Source organism: Equus caballus, chromosome 13 (genome assembly GCF_041296265.1).
Source record: "Equus caballus isolate H_3958 breed thoroughbred chromosome 13, TB-T2T, whole genome shotgun sequence".
In the NCBI taxonomy this organism is placed as follows: domain Eukaryota; kingdom Metazoa; phylum Chordata; class Mammalia; order Perissodactyla; family Equidae; genus Equus; species Equus caballus.
The window spans coordinates 27,678,282-27,702,474 of NC_091696.1; the positions used below are offsets into that span (position 1 = coordinate 27,678,282).

At 42.6% G+C, this 24,193-nt stretch overlaps 1 protein-coding gene across 11 annotated transcripts in view; it reads right to left on the minus strand.

The window, feature by feature from the left end:
* Positions 1 to 24,193, minus strand: part of CALN1 (calneuron 1) — a 521,933-nt gene that overhangs the window by 364,704 nt on the left and 133,036 nt on the right. Inside the window, exon 2 of one of the 11 annotated variants that reach the window (XM_070231772.1) lies at positions 21,784 to 21,885. The exons of the other annotated variants lie outside the window; for them this stretch is intronic. The gene's annotated coding sequence lies outside the window, so the exon portion shown is untranslated. The remainder of the gene's footprint in view (positions 1 to 21,783; positions 21,886 to 24,193) is intronic. 11 annotated transcript variants of the gene reach the window in all.

Here is a 24,193-nt window from a genome sequence, read left to right on the forward strand (position 1 = left end):
CAATTCGAAGCTACCAACATGATGTCATTGAAAATGGTATTGGGAAAAGATGCGCAGTGGTATACCAGTACACCATTACACACTATTTCCACCATAGATTAAATTGATTACAAAATCATAGACAATAATAAAATGTAGTCAAATACTTAGGAAGTAATGAGTTTTTAGTATTTATCACCTTTGATTTTTATAATTTATTTAATTGTAAGTTTGTAGTTCATTTGAGAATGTGTTTATATTTCATTTATCATTCATTTAAGAATGGGTATGTTTAATAACCAGCTCATAAAATTACTGAAAATTTAACAATTGGCTCAAACTGGTATGAGCTGGCTCCAGCATGCCACTGGATAAAGGCGTTTTCCCTGACCACTTCTGGCTGTTTCTACAGGAAAGAAAAATGATGGAAACATGACATTTTCCTGTGGCAACATTCCACTGTCCACTCCTCAGCTACCTGGCTGGGAAGAAGTCACGGTGACGGTATGAAGAGTAACAATGGCTTCTGAATCCTTGGATCATGGCTTCAAGGGTCCATTCTCCAGCTTTTGAGGGGTAAAGAGAAAGTTTTAGGAAGAGCAAACACACTCCAGTAGCAGCCTCAGTGGTAGTAACTGTCCTGGAGAGTCGATTCTGAATTATTCTGGGAGTCAATCTAAAGATCACCTAATCCACTCCTTCAGCCCTTCAACAATCTTGTAAGCATCAAATTCCCTGTATTAAATTCCTTCCTGGCTACAATACCCAGAGTGGTTACTGGTCCTTGAACTAAACCTTAACTGAGACATTACTTATCTTCCAAGTTTCTCAAACTCTTTGAAATTTTTTTTCATATTTTTATCTTTCTTTGTATCTTATAAGTAATTCCCCAAAATTACTTTCAAAATCACTAACTCTTTTTCTTTTGTAACTTGTGGCTTAAACTGTCCGCTGAGTTTTTCATCTTAATGAACGTTTTCCATTTCTAGCAGTTTAATTTGCTTCTTTTATAAATCTACCCCTTACTTTTCACTGAGTATGAATCTTTCATTATAATTTTTATTCTTTTACCTCTTCATATTTTCTTTCAGAATATCATTCTGTGATCTCAATTTCTTAAGGCACTAATCCTCTTTTGTACTTCTCTGACTTTTCCCAGTAGTAAACAGTTTCCCAGTGTGGTTTGTCACTTTTTTGTGGGCCACAACTCTAGCAGCATCTTCAGCAGGTGTTGCTTTTCCCTTTGTGCTCAAAGATCCACGCCCGTGCACAGGTGCCACAGGCTTTTCATCAGCTGAGGACCAGTTTGTACATTCACTCTTGGCTTGGAATGCCTACACCACGTGGGAGTGTAAATTTGGACTGGACATCCCTGAGGCACAGGTTTGGAGTTCTGATTTGCCAGTGGGGCCTTTTTCTTCCGCAGCCATTGCTCTGGGCAGAAATAAGCATCTCTGCCACTTTGCTGAGCAGTGGGCAGGTTGAATCTAAGTCCCCACTTATAGAAGGGGCAGCCAAACCAGGGTCTCACTTCCTGCTTCCTGCTGTTTTGGGTCCAAGACCACTTCTTTCATCCCTGTGCGGACATTAAAACTCCCAATGACCAGAGCCTTTTTGGGTTTTCCTCTTCTGCAACAGCACCCACTCCTACGCTCTCCTCTCTGGGCTCTGCGTTTCCTCTTCCTTTCTTTCACACTAAGTTATTTTATCAGTTAGAGCATAGTCAGGAAAACACAGCCCATGTCAGGTAGTTCAATAAAAAAACATGAAACAGTGAGCTATCTACTAAGTGGTGAGAAGGGCTGAAAAACCCAACAGAACATGGTTATCAGAGATTAGCAATAGCAGAAAGTTCTTCCAACCCCTAGTCTGGAGGGACATAGGGCGAAGGTGGCATTACCAGAATCTGAAAGTCGGGGTGCCCAGAAGGAGCTAGAACCATGGTAGAGGCTGCCCAACAGGAACCGGGGCTGTGGAAGGAAGACCATGCTAAGATGCAGGGCAGGAGCCACTGAAGAGAAACAAGCACTGCCAGAGGCATTTGTCAAAGGCAGAGAGAGGGAGGAGTGCCCTAGCCTCCCTCTCTGTCCCTGCCTTCTCATCATCCCGCTGGCCTCCCTTTGGCCAGGGAATCTGGAAATGCAGTTTGCAAGGATCAGTCCCTACGATGCAGAGTGGAGCAGACGGAGGGAGAAGGATAAGTCTGTAAGCAAGCAAGCAAAGGCAAACAACTGGCAGAGCTACACGATTAGATTTGTGTTATATTTTATCCAGCATTTCTGTGTCTATAGCAGGAAAAGAATCCAAGTTACCTTAGCGACCACATTGACAGAACTAGATATCCTGGACATTTTGAATTTCAAAGATGAGGAAAAGTCCTCTGAGCATCCAGTAGAAAATACAGGTTACCCACAAAGGAACAAAATGAGACCCAGTTTCCTTCAGAACAGCAAGCAGCCACAATAAAGACAGAATCTCAACCCACCGCTGCCTTTAGAGGGTCCCTTCAAGCCAAAGGAGTAGGGAAGTTTACAAAGTAAATTATGGGAAACGATTCTAAGGCAAATGGAAAAGAAAAGAAACTTCTAACTTCAAAACAATGAAAAATAAAAAGCATTGAAAGTACAGTGAAGGTCATTTTATGTTTAAAAAGGATAAAATCCAAAATGATAATATATTAGTCACAAACCTCTATGTCTCATATATCATACCATTATACAGTAAAAATAAATTAAATATAAAGCAAAACTGATAAAAAAAATTGGTGAAGACTTTAAAGACATCTTCTAAGCCTGTGACAAATTACTTGGACAAAAAATAAAAAGAAAGAGGATATGAAAAATGTAGACATTTTCTATCACGGCTGATTTATAGTGTGTCTGTGTGTGTGTATGTGTGTCCACAGCCCCCAGAGATCACTTTTCAGATGTGTGTGGAACATTTACAAAATTTATCAAACAGCAGACCACAAAACTTCAGTAAAAGGTGCTCCAAAGCAGGGCTAGCACAGTTGAATATAAGTAGAAACGATCATAAAAGTCAATATTTTAAAAGCTAAAATTGAAATTTTTTCCAGCTTTTTGGAGGTATTCTTACATATAACATTGTGTATGTTTCAGGTGTACAAAGTATTGATTTGATCCACATATATATTGCAATATGATATGAATATGACCATAGCGTTAGCTGACACCTTCATCATGTCACATAATTACCATCTTTTTTTGTCATGAGAACATTTAAGATCTACTCTTGGCAACTTTCAACGATATAATACAGTATTATTACTAAAGTCATCATGCTGTACAGTAGATCCCCAGAACTTACTGATTAAAATTGAAATTTTAAGATGCTCTCTTAAATACTTCCTAGATCAAAGTTTCGAGTAAAATTAAAATTACAGTTTACCTTTAAAATAACAAAAATGGAAATAATTCTTTAAAAACAGGATATGCATGGTAGCAAAGCAGTATTCAGATAAAATGTGAGGTATTTAAGCACTCTCATTATTTGAAAGGAAAAATAAATGCTTGCTAAGCCTTCAATGCTAACTTCTTTGAAAAATAACAACAAAATAAATTAAGAAAACAGAAAAAAGGAAATAATGGAAGAGATGACTTGGGAAACATAAATTAAAAGAGCTGGTTCTCTGAAACAAAAGCAATAAACTAGACAAATCTCTAACAAGTTTATTAAAACAAATAGAGAAAGTACAAATACATAACATTCTGAAATACGGGAATTTTATGTGCAATTCTAGACTAATAAATTTAAAACTGCTTAAAGGAATGATTTTTCTCTCAAAATATGGAAATTGGATTTTTTATTGGAAGCAATGTGATTTAATATTATTCATGCTTATTGAAAATTGTGACACAACGCTTGGTTATACAGTGATTTGAAGATCTGGTGTTAGGTTGGGTGTATTTCCATACTTGATTTTAACATCCACCATAACCAAAAATACACCTCAGAAAGAGACACAGATCCAAATGAAAGAAAAATGTCATTGGCAGTATTTACTAAATCACAATATTCACTCTTTAATTCCATCCTGCAAGCATGCCAAGACTTTTGCTGATATTTGGCTGGTAAAGTTTCATCTTCCCTAATGTCGATGGATGATTTTGCAAACTGATTGAAAGAGGTAGCATTTTCATATTTTTAACAAATGGGTCTAAAAAACACTCGATCTCTTCATTTGGAAGATTCTGAAACAGTTGACAAAATTCTGTTTCCAGATTTTTTAACTTCACAGATTTGGGTTTGTAGACAGCACACGGACATCATTTTTTTTAGCCACAAAATCACGTAATGGTTGAAACATTTCCAAAAACATCCATTTTCAAAAATGCTCTTTCCATAGCATGAGTTTCCTTTGAAAAGCAGTTATTTCCTCAATCTTGGTTAAAATGCCGTCCTTAAGTGTGTGTAGCAGACAACATCCTGCCATCTCAGAAAAGATCAGCAAATGTGAACCATTTGCCTGTTTATGAGAGACAGTGTGTGACTCTTCTTTGTTTGACAACTCTTTTAAGAACTTTGCCCTAAAATAAGCCACACATTTTATTGTGGTATAAAAGCCATCTGCAGTCATTTTCCATCTCATTTCAAAGATTTAGGTCAGGTCTCATTATTCATGAAAGCGAATATAGATTGACATTTTAAACAGCCTTTTTGAAGTTTTTAAATTGTTTTGGTCAACTTTTGTCCAATCTGATGGGCTAGTCAGTGTTTTAATTCACAAAGTAGCTGATGAAGTTCTCCTTTGGGGACCACAGGAAATGCCAGCTGAGCCACTGTCTTGAGTCCACTTGGGCCTGCATGATCAACATGATCCAAAAGCTGGAGCTTCTTGGCAGACATCTTGCCCATTTTCTGAGTGTCAGTCTAGTTAAAACTAATTAATTTGTAAATCCCCCTTGCCAGGCCTTGTGTCACAAGTCACTGGAAATAAGTGCATGAGGAAGGTCTTACTGTCAATGCCCCCCCATAAGTGGAACCTTCCGTAAACACATCACACCCATCACATCGGACTGCTGGGCATATGGGCAACTGAGGGTGTCAATGTGAGCCTCTTCAGCAGATGTTAGTGAAGCGTCATTTCTTCCTCTTTCTCTTTTCTTCCTACACCCCAAAAGAACACCTTACACACACCACTTTGAAAACCACTGCAGACATATTGCCATTAAAACAAAGAAAAAGACAAGATGTCCATTACCTCCACTATTAACCAACACTACTGTAGAAATTCTATTCAATGCAGTAAGACTATTTAAAAGGAGTAGACCAAGAAAAAAAAATCAAATAATCAAAAACCTAGAGTGAAATATATATAAATATTTAACTCACCTTTCATCGTTAAAAGACATTCAAAGTTGAAGTGTAACTAAAGAAATTATAAAGGAAAAGTTTGAGAGCCTTACTGGCACAAAAATATAAACTTCTGATCATTATAAACAGCATAACTAAAAGTAAAAGGCAAACGAGTCCAAAAAGGACCTAAATAGACAATTCACAAAACTGGAAAGACAAACAACTAATCAAATATGTGGAAATAACAGTTGATCTCACAAGTAATCAAAGAAATACAATTTTTATGCTATCTGCTTTGTCAGTGTTGGAGGGCTTTGTTTGTTGGTCGGTTTCTGTTTTTAACATGCTGGTGAGAATGTACTGAGACTGGTACTTTGCAGCAGTTGAAATAACAGCTTAGAGAAAATAATTTAGCAATTACATATCAAGAACCTAAAAAATGGTTCTCACCCTTTGACCCAATAACTCGACTGTATGAAATCTATCCTGAGATATGGTCAAAGATTTGTGCACCAAAAAGTTTTATTGTATTGTATTTAAAACAGAAAAACAAAGATAAGAAAAGAAAGGAGAAAACAAGAAAAAAATCTAAAACTAGAGAAACCAATAAGCAAAGTACATTCATATCTAGTATGTTGTGTATTAGTGATATTTACTAAAATTTTAACGACATCAGAAATCTTTATACTGTTAACTCTAAAAAGTATTTCAAGTAGGGAAACTGAACATATTTCTCTCTTCTAAAATCCCTTTAAAATCATGGTATAGAAGAATGAAATGGAATAAAATCACAAAAGCATCAAATAAGGAGGAGGGGAGACCATCATCAGTCCAAAAAAATTGGCAGATCTCTGGAAGGCAGAATTATTTCGCTCATCTTGATGGACAAGTTTGAGCAGAGCGAGGCCAGGCTGAAAGCATGACAAAGAGAAGCCATGGAACACCACAGAGCACCCCGAGTTGACAGATACAAAGAGCTGGAATGGAGACAAGGTGAACTCGGAGGTGATGTTACAGCTATCTACCTGGAACAGCTGAGTGGGTCTCCCACATAAGGCAAAGGTCCTCTTTTAAAGGAGTGATCTATCTGAGGGTGGGTGAGTGCTCCCGGGCAGGGCCCTCCTCCTCTGGTATTTGCATGGGGGCAACCTGTTTACCCCCGTCTCAGTCTTGAAACCTAAAATGAATTCTGCTGATCAGGATGCCCCACTCACAAAGGTGTGCAGCATTCCTATCATTCGGGGGGGAAAGCTGGTGTTGCGAAGAAACCTGCTTCCTATTGGCACATTTCATTCAGAAATATCAGAAATGCCAATGGTCAAACAAGGATTACCAGACACTTGAAGAAAATCAGCATCACCAAAACAGATAACAGAAAAAGTGACCCCAGAGTCAAGGATGATCCTGGAAAAAGAAGACACCTTGGAAGAATTTTAACGTAACACTTCAGGGAGATCTGAAAGGCTGCTAGGAAAAATGAGCAGTCTCGGTTCAAGAATTCAGGGACATTAAAATTTTAATTGGAAAAAAATCAGTAGAAGAACTAGATGGAAAATTCATGGAGATTACACAGAATATAGAATAATAGAAATAGAAAATTTAATCACTAAACAGTAAGGATTAATGTGGAAGGGCCACATCCACCTAATAAGTATTTTGGAACAAGAGAAGAGAGAATATGGAGGAGAAGAAAAACGAGAAGAAAAATTTCCAGAGCGGATGATATAAACCTTCACATTTAAAAAGCTTGTCAAATAGCCAAAACCTCATAAATAGCCCAAAACCTCATAAAGTTTCAGAACACCAGGATAAAAAAAGCACTCTAGAATTTCCAGAGGAAAGAAACGACAACTTTCCAATGAGGTACAATCATACTGGCATTAAAGACTCAACAGCATCAGATACTAGATGATAATGAAGCAAGCCTCATCTAAGCCTCCAGGAAAAATTAATTTATACCCAGTCAAAATCCAATCAAGATACAGGTTGAGAAAGTTTACGATTCATAGACACTTCCTAACAGATTCACTCAATGTATTATTTCAGCAAAACACAAAGAAATCCAAGAAATTGGGATCCAACTCATGGGTAAAATCTAAGAACAGAGGTACACTCCCAGAAGACCACGGTGGGAGCAGATCGGATCCAAAGCACCAAGGCAGGGAGAGGAGAGACTGCCACCAGCAGACAGTGTGCTGAAGCTGGAGCACCATGGCCAGAAGGGGGAGAAGCCATTTGTCAATGTCAAATGTCAAATATCAGTGGCCTGGGCTTCCCCCTCCCTAATTCACTCTCCCTTCTAATTTATGGGTTTTTTAAAAATACGTCTCCTACAAATGACAGGATTAATGATACAATATTTGTTTCTGCAGGGAATAATATTTACATAATCATACATTATAAACAGCAATTGTTTTGTTTTTGAGTCTGAAATCAATAGAAAAATCATGGAAATTTTAATTCTAGAGAGAGAACAAAGTCTAAGTGCTTGACACCATGATAGTCTAGTGATAAAACTGGTTGAGAAGGAGAAGGGAATGTGGGGTGCAAAGTCCCTCATCCCTCACAATGGGAGGTCCAAAGGTACTGTTTTAGGTTAATAAAGAAATAAAGATTTTAGTATACAAGCTAAAGCAATAAAGTTCTTCAATTCAAAGATTTGAGAAAAAAATGTGACTGTCAGAGATTGGAAGATGAACGGAGAGGACAGTGGCAAGGCAGCAGGGATCTCCTTGTCTCTCATGAGAGTGGACGGAGAGATTCTATCGAAAGTGGAGAAGCAAAAACGCAGATGCAACCGATCTGGAGTGATTTCATCCACCAAGGGCACTCACAGTTACAAATGGTTAAAAGTAGCTGCTTCTGACAGGTAGGGTTTGGCTTCCGGGGACTCTCACTTTTTATTTGTACCCTCTTACGTTGTTTTTTACTATCCTATTCCTGTATTACTCTTATAAGAGCAAACCATAAAATTATATGGAGAGAATAATCACAACTATATAAATATAATTACCTAGTCACATATCTATATTCACATATATTCATATGCATATTCATATATGCATATGTATACTCATGTATATATATATGTATGCATATATATATTCATAGAAAAAGTTACTGGAAGGAAATAAACGAAAATGTAAATACTAGTTATTGCTGAGTGATGGATTTACTGTAACTGTATTCTTATTTGTTTGAACTTTCCACACTTAGTACCATGGGTCTATTTCATTTTTATAGCTAGAAAGAAACTAACGTGATTTTACAACCTGAAGAGCCTGCCCAGAATTTCCCCCATGTGAGGTAGGGCCCCAGGGAGCCTGAAGTCAGGACCAAGGCTGCTTCAAGGCCAGGGCTCAAGCCACCCACAGCCATCACATGCGAACACACATTGTGTCTGCAGCACAGGTCTCAGAAGAGGGAGGCTTGGCCGGAGAATGTTAAGGGTTAGTGTTAACAACTGGCTGTGTCAACAAGAATGGATGTGCATCTCTTATGCCAATTTTGATTCTGAGTGGAACTGTCTCCCCCAGAATTTCCAAGGATCACAGCCCACAGGTAATTAGATGAATGCACCTGCTGGAAGGAATTCTATATCAGTGTCAGAGGAATGCTGAAGCTCGCCTGCCAACAGAGATGCTTTTGGCAGATGATTTTGAGTTGTTCTTTCTGAAAGTAATTAGACAAAAAGTTCCACTGCTTTTTAAGGCTCCTCCTTAAGACTATTATAATCTTTTTTAATTAATAAATTGAATATGAAAGGATTTAACTTTAATAAATTTCTATGTATCTTCTTTTGAAATCTTCATGTAAGGTTGTCCTGCTAACTCTTCCAGACATTTTTGGCTGCTCAGACATCTGTATCAGAGAGCCCTACACACCTTTCAGCAAACGTGGGGGAGCCTGTTGGCTGAGTCAGGAGCCCTCTCCCGAAGACATTGGGAAGCAGGAAATTGTTGGATCTGTGGAAAATAGCTGCACACAGCACCCAACAGTGATTGTGGAGAGGTCTCCAGAATGGCGCTTTCAATTCTTTACTAGCTGTCTTAGTCTGCTCAGACTGCCATAACAAAATATCATAGACTGGGTGACTTAAACAACAAGAATTTATTTTTGGAACAGTTATGAAAGCTAGAACTCCAAGGCAAAAGGTGCCAGCATGGTTGGTGTCTGGTGAGAACTCTCTTTCTGGTTTGTAGAAGGCCATCTTCTCGCTTTGTCCTCACATGGTGGGAAGAGAGAGTGTAAGCAAGCTCTCTAGTATCTCTTCCTTTAAGGGCTCTAATCCCATCATGAAGGCCCCACCCTCATGGCCTCATCTAAACCTAATTATCTTCCAAAGGCCACACCTCCAAATCCCATTCACATTGGGGGTTAGAGCTTCATCATACGGATTTTGGAAGGGACCGAATTCAGTCTATAGCACTAGCCAAGTGGAGAGCAAATATGGTTGAAGATGGACAAAGTCAAGCAGGACTCTAAAAGTTTGTTGCTTTTCGTTATTGCTTTTAAACATGAATTAGCCCTAACTTACCAGGAAGAGACAATGAGAGATTCATAGAGAAAGGCACAGGACCCCTGGAGATTTAGCCTCATTTTGGCCAATTTACACAAAATGGAAAGCATGCAAATTAGATCCATTCAATCCATCATTCAGATGGAAAGTGGTAAAAATTTACCCATTATTATGGAGTTGGCAGCATAAGAATATTTGGAAATAAGACTATTGCACTGAGGACACAGTCTTAATTTTTTCCTGAGATTTCTTCTCATTTTACCATAAAATTGAGGGTGCACCCAGGGAAAGCTAAAGCCGATCTAACCACAGTGAAGGTCAGCTCATCTGCTCAGCTGTTTGGGTGGCAGGGACTTAAAGCATCTAGTGCGCCATGACCCAGGATTACACAGCAGAAGTCCCAGGCCACATCCTCAGAAAGGCACAAACTACTGGGATATGAGTCCCAGAGATTAAGTCATATCTGGGCCATGCAGCTGCCTGAGAACCATGCACACTCAGGCAGAGAAGAGTGGCGCCCAGAAGCAAGCAGCCCGGCTAAGTCTTGGTCCAGGTGGCATGAGGAGGCTGACACTGGGCACAGATCCCTCACCTGCAGACTAGACACTGATGCCCTGCAGAATGCCATGCCCAAGACAGTGGGCAGCATCGGGAATGTCACAAACAGGACACAAGGGCATCCCGACAGCCAGGCAGAGGACAGTGAATACAGGATGGCAGTCACCTCAGGGACATCTGCTGGCAAGAGGAGGGTCTCAGCTGACAGAAGAAGCAAAAGGCAGAGACCAAAATAAGCACAGGCTAAGCTGGTGAGTTCACCCGGAGGACACACTGTGAGGCCTCTCAGTCACCGTCTAACCTTCACAAAGACACTGTGGTGGAGAGGAATCTGCTAAAAGAAATGAGAAGCTGTTCTATGCTTGAGAGACACAAAAAACAAAACATGAACAACAACAAAAGTCCACCAAGTCCAACCAGCATGAGCTCCTCGGACACGGTGTCTCCCAGCATCGAGCCCAGCATCAGGCATAAGGAGAACTTAGAAATGTTTGTTGAATGAATGCATGCATGAATGAATGAACGATATGAAGGAGCTTGTCCTTCTGAGAACCACCATGACAGAGAGGAAATAAAATGACCCATCCGCTGGAGCTACTATCCTTCCACAGTGAGCCTGGAACAAAACACATCCTCAAGGCCACTGGGGGCAGGAAAGTAAACCTTGGGAGCAAGAGCTCTCATGGAGTCAGAATGATGCTAGAAGCTTCTCTGGGGACCATGCCCAGCTGTCATAAAAATACCAAAGGAAAATTCCTGAGAACGGGTCATGCGTGAAAATAGTGAACATTCTTAGAGGGCTCACTGTGTGGTAGGCAATTCTAAGAACAGTTAAGTAACATCTCAGTTTTAGCTTGCAAAGTAGGATTAATATTATCCCCATTTTACAGATGAGGAAAATGAAGCATAGGCAAATCAAATAACTGGTCCCAAACTGCAGAGCTACTAAGTGGTAGAGTGAGAAGTCAAACCCAAGTGGCTTGGCTCCAGAGGCAATACCTGAGAGAGCAACAACTAAAGGCATTTATTCATCCTAGAAATACTCATTAACTGCTGGCCCTCTTCATCTTTCTGAAGGCATAACATGAGGCAGGGCCTCTGCTCGTGAAACGTACACACTACGTACTAGTCTGGCTGCAAATAAATACACCAGAGGCCAGTGTGAGGCTCAAAAGGGTCCAGGGACAAAGAGAACAGATTAGCGGTTACCATAGAGGAAAGGAGTTGGGGGGATGGGCATAAGGGGTAAAGGGGCACATTTATATGGTGACCAACAAATAATAATGTAGAATTGAAATTTCACAATGTTATAAACTATTATGACCTCAATAAAAAAAGGCTCCAGGGAACTCAGGATGGAGCCCTCTTCTCTGACAAAGCAAAAGGTCCAGGACAAGGTCCCATGGAGTGTACAAGGCACTAAAGAAAAGAATGGGGGACAGGAACATTCACATCAGTTATGCAAACAGGGACTCAAGGAATGCAGGGGTAGCACCACGACAGAGGACAAGAAGCCACCTTCCAGAGCCCTTGGCCGAGGGCATCAGAGGGAAGCTGATGGATCAGAGTCAGCAGGCAGGGAAGGGCACGAAGAGGCAAAACAAACACAAGCACAAGGTCCCCCACTGTTTGCTGTCTTCTTCTGTCCCACAGCCAGCCAGGAAAAGCAACACTGGATCGCTTCCCACACTCCACTCCAAGCCAAGGAGGTACAAAAGCCAACCTAATTTAGTCATCTTCTCTCCACTCTCTCCCGAAATGACCTTGCTCACCAGGTCCAGGGAGATGTTCTGAGTTTGAATGAGGAGGTTTGCTGGTGCTTCCTGCTTCAAGGCTGCCCAGGGGCTGTGGGGTTTCAGACCAGAGTGTACGGAAAGATGCAGATTCCGGTCAAGGTGCTGACACTTCTAAAGGGGTACCTGCCATCCCTCTCCCACCTGAGTGCTCTGCTGCTGTCTCTCTGCCATGCCCCACACACCACCCCTTCATGTCATCACTCTCTGACTGCTAATGGTGGCCTTTCTCAATGTTGAGCTCAAGGACTCGCTCAGGGAGGAGGGGGCCTTTCCCAACTCTTTGGCCTCTAAACATGCAAAGAGAAGCAGCATGGTGGATTGGTGTTCAAGCTAAACAGACCCCTGGACAGTCCTGGTTCTGCCAAATTCTAGCTGTAAAACCCTAGACAATGCAACCCTTCTAAGCCTTAGTTTGCCCATTGATAAAATGGGAGTCATATGGTATCTACTTCTTGAAGCAGTCTTAAGCACTAAACGAGATTATCCAGAAAATACTTAGCACACAGCCTGGCACATGGTAAGCAATGCATCCAGCTCCTGGCACTTAGGTTGCTGCTGAACACCCACAGCAATGGCCTCCACAAGGCAGTGCTCACTAACATCAGTGGCTAAGGGCAGTCCAGGCAGGGAAGGGAGGGGAAAGCAAGAAAAATGTGACCTCAGTGGCCATAATCACCAGTGTGATATCAACATGTATCACTTAGACAATACCTCAGGGAGTTCTAGAACTCAACCGTGAACTGGGAGGAGGGTGAGGCACTTTGACGCATCTGATGACATCAGTGTCAAAACACACCAGCAGGGGCGGGCCTGGTGGCACAGCCGTTATGTTTGCACGTTCCTCTTCTTGGTGGCTCAGGGTTCGCTGGTTCGGATCCTGGTGTGGGCATGGCACCGCTTGGCAAAATCCATGCTGTGGTAGGCGTCCCACATATAAAGTAGAGGAAGATGGGCATGGACGTTAGCTCAGGCCCAGTCTTCCTCAGCAAAAAGAGGAGGATTGGCAGCAGTTAGCTCAGGGCTAATCTTCCTCAAAAAACAAAAAAAGAAAAAAAGACACCAGCAGGAGGGTCAAGTTTTAGGAGTGGCCAACAAGGAAAATGACAGTAGTGCACAAAAGGAGTAAAAGATGTGGAATTTATATATTTTAAGGGGACTAAGGTGATCCATAAAGGTTTGGATGCCATAGCAAGGCCCAGACTTTAAAGAAAGATAGGGATAATACAAGGAAATAGGAAAGATCCAAGAGATGTGCATAGGAAAACGGTGAGAAAAAAGGGAAGGAGTAAACTAAAGATGACAGGGGCCACCTGCCACAAGGTAACCATTTCCAGACAGGTAAGAGCCACTCACACCTGGGACACACAGTTGACTTCTCTCAGCATTGCTGAGGGCCACCTGCCCCAGACTACAGGGAGAATTCTGGTTCCAGTGAGTCATTCATCTGTGTTGTGTGTTTTTTGCTTTTTGACCTGGGTTAGACCCAGAAGCTGTGTTCCCCATAACAGACAGCACTGTACCACTTTGAAGTTGAGGGGACAGTAAACTGGGTTACAGGCAAGCCACACACACCAAGAGATCCCCATCCCAGGGAATATTTTTTTTGCAATATAACTTTTTTGAAATATAACTTTAGAAAAGTGCCTCAGGTGTAGAAAATTCAAGAAGGACAAGTAAGTCAAAGAAAAACATGACAATGGCATCATTAAAAAAACTGTTTCGAAGGTTGAAAGCTCTGGGGACATCTGGATAAATAGTGACTATAAAGATCATAATTATTTTCCCATTGAAAAAAATCAGTAATTTAAAAATATAAGAAAGGAAAGGGAAAATTTGCCCTATCAGTTTTTTTTTTTTTTGATGAGGAAGATTGGCCCTTGAGCTAACATCTGTTGCCAAACTTCCTCTTTTTCTTTTTCTCCCCAAAGCCCCAAGACATAGTTGTACACCCAAGTCCTAAGTCCTCCAGTTCTTCTATGTGGGACGCCGCCACAGCATGGTTTGATGAGCAGTGTGTAGGTCGCACGCAGGATCCAAACTGGTGAACCCCAGGCTGCTGGAGTACACAAACCTAATCACTCGGCTACAGGGCTGGCCACAACAGATTTTTAAAGGTACTATAATTAAACCAGGAAAAAGAATAGATGGAACAGTGGAGCAGAACCAACAGATTAGAAGTCAGTCCAAATGAGTATGGTAATTTGGTATATAACAATTTGGTATATAACAAAACTGGCACTTCTAAATTACTCAATTTAGAATTCAACAAATTCTTCAATTCAGTATTAGAAAAATTGAAAACAATTTGGAAAAAAAATAAAGTTAGACCCTACGTCACACCCCAGCCAAAATTAATATCAGATGGATTAAAAAATGTAATGATGAAAATATATATTAGACTTCCGGTAAAAACTGGCAAATCAACCTCACTCATTTCTCGCATCTCCTTCCTACAACACTGCTCAAATAGGAACGAAGGACGGGAGGCAGGGAGACACTGCCCTGTAAGCCAGAGGGACAGAAAGAAGTGGAAGGAAAGGCTCACAGGAGCTGTGGAAGTCAGACGGTGGAAGGCGGAGTGAATGCCCGAGCAGAGTGAAGGGGAGGACAAACTCTGTGCCTGTCATGGGTCTACGCTAGGAAGGAGCTGGCCAGTCGGAGTGGGAACCCTGAAAGGCACACACTGGCAGCGTCAGTGCCTCAGGAAGCCTGGGTCAGGGGCAGACAGACAGAGCCCTGCTCCGGTGCCCTGTGTCCTGGGAGCCAGCAAGCTAACTTGGGCAGAAATAACGAGAGGGCACACCAGGCCCACTGCAGGGCTGGGGTGAGGTGCCTGCTGCGACCAAGATCATAGGGGCCAAGCTGAGATCCAGGGGTCCTCAGTCTCCATCCCTGGCCTGATGGCAGAATTCCCGCACCCAAGTTCCTTGGATCCTTGCTCTGCAGCACACTGCCCCAGGATGGCAAGGGACCATCACTTCGTGTTAGAAGCTATTTAATACTATTCAACTTTTAAGCTATACACTACGTTAATTTTAAAAAAAGGGTTTTTTTTTAGTTTAGAAGAAAAATTTAAAACCTAGAGGTAAATATTTATGTAATCTTGAGGATGAGGAAGCATTTTCTAAGCATGACTTCAAAACTTAAATATTTAAAAGAACACGATAAAACATTTGATTAAATATTTTTGAAAATAAGTTAAAAGTAATATAAAAGAAATAAAGAGATAAACAGTTAACTTGGAAAATTCTGTAACATGTAATAAACAAAGAGTAACATTCTCTCTACTAGAGTTCTTGCAAGTCATTTTTTTAAGAGAACACCTCAATAGAAAAATAGACATAAAACACAATTCACAAAAGAAAAAATCAAATGGCCATTAAGTAAATGAAAAAACAAAACCTGTGTGTGCTTATAATCCCAGAAATCCAGGATAAAACAAGAAGTCAAAACCATTTTGGCTATCAAATTTCCAAAGCAGTTAATGCCAATAGCGCCCGTGAGGATGTATTGCAATGAACCTCTCGTTTCCTCATATGTCAAAGCCGGAAGCGGAATGGGAAAAATCTTGAGGAAAGTAACCCAAATCCTTGACCCAATCAGTACACTGCTGAGAATTTATCCTCAGAAAAACACTTATGGACGTACAATATTTTTCGATAGTATAATCAAAAATAACACATGGCACCCGCTTTTGCCGAGTAGAACGCATTCATCAAAAATGAGGAGGCGGGAGCAACTGAGCAACCTGGAGAGACTCCCATAAGAGAGTCAGATAAAAAGCAGGTCACGCAAGAGTCACAGCCCCTTCGCAAATACACGAACACCCGTCCCTCGCGTGCCTACACACAAACACAGACTCTGTGAGGTTTTATCCCCAAACCGTGATCCACAGTTCTCTCTGGGTTCATGGGATTGAGTAAATTTTATTTTCCTCTATTTGCTTATCTTTAAAAGTTTGACCACAAATCTTTACTTTCGTGCTTAATATTTACATGCAAGGAAGCAGTGACCAGATGGCAGCAGATTTCTCCCCGGGGGAGCCCCGTGCACCAGGGAATCGGAGCGCGCGGCATCCCGCAGGGGAGCTCCATCCCGACATTTCTAAGAAGGCTGACTGGGTCTCAACAGGGCAAAGCGGTGTTACCACGGTTCCCGCAACTCCATTCACTCTGCCTGGCTGGCTCCCCCAGCGGTCTGACGACAGCCAGCATCTGGCAGGATGAGATGGCCAGGCGACAAAGCCGGGGACAGAGCTGTGACCATAAGGGGGGCTCCTTGTGGCACACAGACAGCCCTGGTCTAGGGAGTGTCTGCCCCCAGAAACAACAAGAAGTCCTGAGCCACAGAAAAGGATGGGATGACGGAGGCCTTACTTCCAGTCCCTCAAAGGTAAAGGGCGTAATGCTCCCTTCACAAGGCGCCAGCTGGTTACCAGTCCTGGTAAATGCAGGAATCCAAAGAGCTTCCTTGAGAAGAGGGAAACGTGAAGATTCATGCACGCATTGGAAAGCCAGGAAAAAGAATGTTAAACCACCACACCCTTTCAGAAAAACATCTTAGCTTTGTGCAACAGATCAAACTCTCTTTCCCAGTGATTTGCGTCACAATATCTGAACTGCTTGCTGTTATTTCTGATTGTGCTTTCTATTGCTGTTCCCACAGATGATTTTCTCTGCTCTCACCTCCCTCTGTCAATTACCTAATGATCTGGAAACTGCACTCAGATTCATGAGGGGAGATCCTATTTAAGAGGACACTACAGTGAATTATTTGATTTCAATGCAAACAATTACTTCCTTATTCGTCTGTTCAGATTTACTTAAAGGGTTCTTTTAAGAAGCACCTTGATTTTAGTTGGTTTCCTCTCCTGCTTCTTCTCCAAAGAACTCAAGGTACTGTAAGAAGTAGTTCATTGAACCCACTTCCATTCCTCCCCTACCTGCCACCTTCCCCATGGGAGAAGTGTCTGAACTACTATCTCCATTTTGCACTAAAGTGAATAACCACAGAGCAAGCAATGGAAGGCAAAGATTACTGCAGAGAACCACCTTGCAAACCAACACAGGCTTGTTCTTACCACCCTGATGTCCAATTCTTAACATCACAGAGGGCCAAAGGCACAGGTAGATCCCTACCGTACTGTCCTCCAATTAAACTTAAGAAACACCTTTACACGTCTTAAGGCAAAGCACTCTGCCAAGAGCTGTAGAGAAAACCCACACGCACACGCACACATGCCACCAAGCCCCTTGAAAGGGCTTACAACTGAGAAGAAGAAGAAGAGACCTAACTGGAAGTTAGCTTATAGAGAGGGTCTGTCTCCTCACTGGAATGGATGCCTTCTAAAATCCCTTTAATTTTACTTTTCCAGGAGGACTCTGTAATTCTAAATGCGATACCTAGCACGAGCCAATAAGCATTAGAGTACATGTACAGGTAAGTATTATACTAACACAGAGGAAGGAGAAATTCAATCCAACGCTGGGGATCAAGGTACACTTGACAGGCAAGGTCAGATTTAACTTTGCCTTTGAATGATAAGGAGCTTCTAAGCTGCAGAAGCAAAGACACAGAGGTCTGTCATCTGGTGGAACTTGAACACAGCAAAGGTGGCAGTGGTAAATGTCAAATGAGGCCAAATGAAAGTCACCAGTCAGTCAAAGTTTTAATCTCAGTGAGATGCACCTGGAAGTTTCTGGAAGACCAGAATGGCATTACTCATCTTATTTTTTCAGTGGGTGGACCTGTCGGAGCTGGCTCAAGTCCAGGCCAGAACAACAGCAGTGGCAATAAGGTCAGAATGTTGATGCCAAACAACAGAACTGACACACTGATTAATCACATGTGGGTGGGGAGAGAGTGCCAGAAATGACAACAAGTTTCTTATTCTGAGTGTCTGTGGGGCTGGGGGCTTCAGGTCAGGCAGGAGAACGCACTGTGTATGGGGGAGCAAATTGTCCATTCTGTTTGGGCCATGTTGAGTTTGCAGTGCCTATGGGACAATTTACATCTAATGCCTGATAAGATTTGATGCTACAAGAGATAAAGTATGGAGGGAAAGAAGATTGTTCAAAGATAGAGAGAACATGAAAAGAAAGAGGCCAAGGCACGGACTTTGGGAACATGTACATTTGAGGTGTAGTAAAGGGAAAATGGAAATAGAAAAGTCTTCTGGGTGAATTGCATCTCCCCCAAAGTTCCTATGTTGAAGTTCTAACCTTAGAATGTGACCATATTTAGAGATAGGCTTTAAAGAGGTGATTAGGTTAAAATGAGGTCATTCAGGTGAGCCCTAACCAAGTGGGACTGGTTTCCTTATAAGAAAAGGAAATTTGGACACAGACACACATAAAGGAAAACCTCATGAAGACACAGAGAAGACAGCCATCTACAAGCCAAGGAGAGAGGCCTGGAACGGATCCTTCTCTCACGGCCCTTGAAAGGACCCAGCCTGCTGACACCCTGCTCTTGAACCTCCACCCTCCAGAGCTGTGAGAAAATGAATTTCTATTGTTTAATCCACCCAGTCTGTGGTGTTTTGTTACAGCAGCCCTAGCACACTAATACAAAAAGCTAAGAGGGGAGAAGAAAGACAGGAGAGTTCATTTGGGGGAGTCACCTGAGGAAGAGGATGGTCAACAGTGTCAAATGTCGCCAAGTATGAGAAATGAGTCCACATCCTTAGATTTTAAAATGAGGATCTTGGGGCCGGCCCCATGGCCGAGTGGTTAAAGTTCCACATGCTCCACTTCAGAGGCCTGGGTTTGCGGGTTTGGATCACGAGCATGGACCTGCTCCATTCATCAGCCATGCTGTGGAGACATCCCATGTACAAAAAATAGAGGAAGACTGGTACAGATGTTAGCTCAGGGCTAATCTTCCTCAAGTGAAAAGTTAAAAAAACAAGGAAGGTTGGCAATGGATGTTAGCTTGGGGGGAATCTTCCTCACCAAAAAAGTAATAATAATAAAATAAAATGAGGATGTCGGTGATCTTTAAAAAAGCAAGTTCACAATATACTAAGCATATAAGACAATATAGTAGGGGACCAACGGTAGAGTTGGCCAACAGCAAACAGTTCATGAACAAGACAAGAATAAGGTGAAAAAGTGAGAGCAGCAGGGGCAGAGCCTCCTTTTCAGAAGCTTTTCAATAAAGAGAGAGAGTGAAAGAGGATGGCAGCCGGGAGAGGCAGCAAGGTCAAGCGAAGTTATGGGGAGACAATGTTTATGAGCTAAAGGAAGGAAAATGTGAGACTGAAGCTGAGGAGAAAAGGAAACTGATTAGATTAATGGCACAGCCAAATTTTCCTTGGTAAGGATACTTCTTCCTTTGAAATGGGAAGAAAGGAGAAATTTTGAAGTAGAAAGGATGGAGAATGTTGAAGTCGAGGAAAGAAGTGAGGGAGCTCACACCCTCAGAGTCTCAAAGTAGGAGGCAAGGTCGTCTGCTGAGAATGAATGGGTGGGAGGGGAGTAGGAAATTAAGAAGTGTAGAAGAGATTCAGGAATATAGCATAGTGAATTGGACAAGAAATCAGCCAAGAGTTCAATAGAAGGATTAGTAAAAAGAATTTGGGACCAAGCTGTTGTTGAAGAACATAAATTCTCAATGGAACCAATTTAGCTGACTGAGAACTTCAAAAAGTGAATGGCTGGTTGATTTTATTCAAGGTGAAGGTTGCAAAGTGAATACAGCAATAGGTCAGGAAGGTCAATGAGTATGGGGTTCTAGGGAATTCGGAGTAGAAATCGCAGCCCAGGGTTCTAGACTAGGCTCACTAATGGCCTCTAAAGAGACATTGTCATCGCAGGGCGGAAGTCAGAAAGAGGCAGAGAATAGATATCCTGAAGCAGGGGTCAGCAAACTACAGGCCATGAGCCAAAATTCAGTCCACCCTTGTAAATAAAGTTTTATTGCAACAAAGCCACACTCATTCATTTACGTCTTTTCAGTGGTTGCTTTCTGGCCACAAAAGCAGAGCTGAGTAATCGCAGCAAGGACCATATGACCTGCAAAGTCTGAAATATTCACTAGCTGCCCCTTTAGAGAAAAAGTTTGCCAACTCCTAAAGGAACAGACTGCGGTGAGAAAATCAGGCAGCAACACCAGGCAAGCACAAAGAGAGGGAGAGCCAAGAGTGGGCCAAACTAATGGCCAAGGCAGTGGGCTTGGGCTGGGGAAAATGAACCAACCATCAGGCAGCCTCAGCCCATGATCAAGGGCAAGGCAATGGTGGCACAATTCAGACAAGGACTGGACCCAGGAATTCCAGTCCAGAGAGCCAGACTTGAAGCAAGGGAGAACTCAATGGTTCCATCTGTCCACCAGCTGCAGAACCCCAACTGAAGGCTCATATTGGGGGAATATGATCAATCAATATGAACAATCCAGCAAGAATGAGGGAGAGACTGCCAGGCTCAAAGCACAGCAGAGCCACAGTCCTGGGAGAGTAGGCCAACACGGGTCAATGGGTGGCCACTGGCCACTGAAGGAAGAGGAAGGCCAAGATGAGTCCAGTGCATGGCCAACATGAGAAGGTGATGAAGTCTGTAAGTCAGATGCAATACAGAGACCTGGGGCTTACTGTACACTCAGTTGCCCCAACTGACATTCCATCCCTACCAGTTGGCCGTGGATTCTCTTCTTTGTTTATGACCTAGGGTTTGCCCATATGTGGGCCCATCAGTGGACACATCTACAGAGAGCTAGAAAAGCAAAGACTTGGGGAAATAGGACAGGGCCAGCATCAGCAGGACTAACTCCAGTGGTGCGAGGGAGCAGGCATCCACATGAAGGTAAAAGGGTGCTCCAAGAGGGAATCTGTCAGAGTCGGAGTCTGTGTGAAAACGTTCTGTGGAAGTTCTCTGCAGCTCTTGGCACATCCTGGGCGATCACAGTTACAGAGGCAGAATAGCCAAGTGGCTTAAGAGCATGGCTTCTATAGTCACTAGCTTCATTACTCACTAGCTGTGTGACTTTCAGCAAGGTACGTAACTTCTCTGTGGTTTGGTATCCTCATCAATAATGGAATCTACTTCAAGGGGTTGTTCAAGGGATTACAGGAGTTAACATACATGAGGTACTTGGAAAGGAGTACTTATATAATCATTAGCTATAATTATACTGCCGCAATCTTTATGCTAACGTTGCTGTGCCCCTAATTCTTCTCCTACTCAATTTAAAGACTTGATCTTCTAGGGCAAAGTACCCTGAGAAAGCAAAGTCCATTTCAGTCCCTGAGACTCACACTCACTGTCTTCATCTCAAGCCAGGTTACAAAGCACAAAGACATGGGCAGGAAACCGGCCCTGTCAACACTGACATGCCGAAACAGGTGCCTTGAACTGAAAAAGTAGAAAAAAAGGATCCAACAAAATATAATTTATTAGTCACTGCATGCTGAACACGTCACGGCTGGGTGATAAATGCCAAGAACATCAATTATCAACTATTCTTACAACAGGTTTAACATATTCACCACAACATCAAGAAACCTATGTGTCAAGAATGTTCTTTATTTGTTCTAGAGACAGGAGGAAAATATTTGGGGTGAAAATGGTAGATGTAGTTATTTTGCATGAAGTAGGGCAGCCTGCATCAGCATCCCACCTGGGAACAGGCTGTTGAACATCTGTCAAGGTGTCGGCTCCAACCGCAGAAGTGAAGAACTTCGTCAAGCTTCTGCGTAGTTAACTAAAGCTGGTGGGGTGGCTGGAGGGAGGGATGGAAAGTCACAGGTATAATTAACAGTAACATCTCTCAATTCACAGGTGCCTTTAAGGTGACTAAACCTGCAGTCTTTTTGGATGCCTGTCTTGTGATTCCCCTGCACTGGGAGCAGCATGGGGGGGTTATCTTCTCCCCAGGCCTCATCCTGCCACATCCATCCTCCTGGTCTCCAGTCCATAGCAGCCCTGGCCTGATGATCTGTGACTCTGGACAGATCCCTCTGGGTCTCAGTTGCCTCCTCTCCAAAACTGAGTGGTCTAGACTAGATAATTCCTAAGGTCCCTTCCAGCTCTCCGACCCTCTGATTCTGACTCTGCAAATGCTGACCAGGGACAGGGGAATGCACTGGATCCCAAAGGGCAAATAAGTACAAGTGATTTGTAATCATGACACCAACTTTTGGGGTTCCAACACCAGAGCAATCATGTTTAAATGTTCAGAGATGAACTTTTAATGAATGTTTAATTGCTCTATTCTTTATAAGAATATATACAGAGGAGAGGGGTCTAGGCCCCCTATTCTCCAATCCTACTCTGAATGAGCCAAAGATGCCATAATTTCATAAAAAGGCAATGGTTGCAGAAGACCCCCACGTGATGCCAAGTAAGTCAGGATCATAATTCTCCGAACTAGGCCTTGCCCTCCCAGTGTGGCCCACCTGAAGCAGCAGCAGTGCCTGGAGCTGCTTAGAAATGCAGGCTCTAGGCCTGCTCCAGACCCAGGCATCAGGATTTGCATTTGAACAAGATCCCCAGGTGATTTGCAGGCACCTCATTTGAGAAAACCTGTCCTAGAGCCCTGGTTCTCAAAGTGGGCTGTGCAGTAGAATCACTCAGGAGGCTTGGTGCCCGCCCAACCCCAGCAAGATTCCAATGTCACTGGTCTGGGATGTGATGGGGCATTGGGACTTTTTTAAGGCTCCCCAGGAGATTCTAATGTGCAGGAAAGTTTGAAAAACATTGAACTATATTCTCCACTTCAGGTTCTAAAACACAAATACAGAAGGGTCTGTATCACCTTTCCCAAGAGCAGAGCAAGGCCACCCGCCTGCTGGAGTTCTAACTGATGATGGCCTGGTACCTGCCTCTTGCATTTACCTTCATGTCTGAGATAAGTGCTAGGAGCCTCCAAGCTCCTGCAGGAGGTGGCCACTCCCAGAAAAAGCTACCTGTCAGCACTGGCTCACTCTCTCTCTCTTTCTTTCTCTGTCTCTCATGGCAACTGCAGTGTTCCAAAGCAGAGGACAGAACTTCCTTCTTCAGCAACATCTTTCAGGCAGGGATCTCCAAGTACATGGACTTCCTGGGGCCAGAGGTTAAACTGAGGGAGCCAGAAGAGTCCGTGGCAAATGCTCCTTGGCATTCGTCCCTTCTGGTATATAAGGTTCTGAGTCAGCATGCATCATAACTAATAATTTAAGGCTAGCTAAGATCTCTGAGTGACGACCCATTGACAGTACCCGCCTGCACTTATTTTCCCCTCCTTTTTAATTATGTGATGCTTCCCTGTTGCCTACTGCCTGTTGAAGGTTCCACAGATTCTGTACTTCTGGATTTTTGAAAGAAGCATTTTATCTCTTTGGGTGTGAGAAGTAGAGAACTTTGGTATTTATTAGGATGACCTATTAGCCAAGCTGGAAGCTCACAGTATTTGAATCTACTAGGGGTCAGAAGCAGGTGAGCGCCCATGCAACTAACTTGAGGGTTGGGTCTTGCAGTGAAAAGAGAGCCACTAGGCTCAGCTGAGGGCAGATGATCTCTCCTTGACCTGCTACCACCAAGTGACTCATGAGGGGACGGGATTGGGGCAACCCACAAAAGAGACCTGGAAACGCAGTCCCCGTGGAGAACTCTCTGCAGCTCTACATCTGTGAGTTTGCCCAAACAACAAGTGATTTAACAAGTTAAATTGATTTCATAAAGTCAGATACCAATCTTTCTGGCTGAAAGTTTGCTCGACTTTGAGAGGCAAGCAAAGGTGGAGATTTTAGCTGGTGAGTCACATGCCTCCGGATTGAGATGATGGTGGTGGCAGTTCCCATCCATCACACGCTAACCTGGGACCCTGGGCAAGTTACCAAATCTTGCTGCATCTTCATTTCTTCATCTGTAAAATGGGGGAAATACTAATAATCAGAGAGTTGACGACACACAGTAAGTACTGTGCAAGTTTGCTATTATTAGTTGTCACTTCCTGCTGGTTCTGGAATGTGTGTTTATGTGTCTGTGTATAAAATGAATCATCAACCATAGACCAGATTAAATAACAGAGCGACTGGTTTTAAGAACAA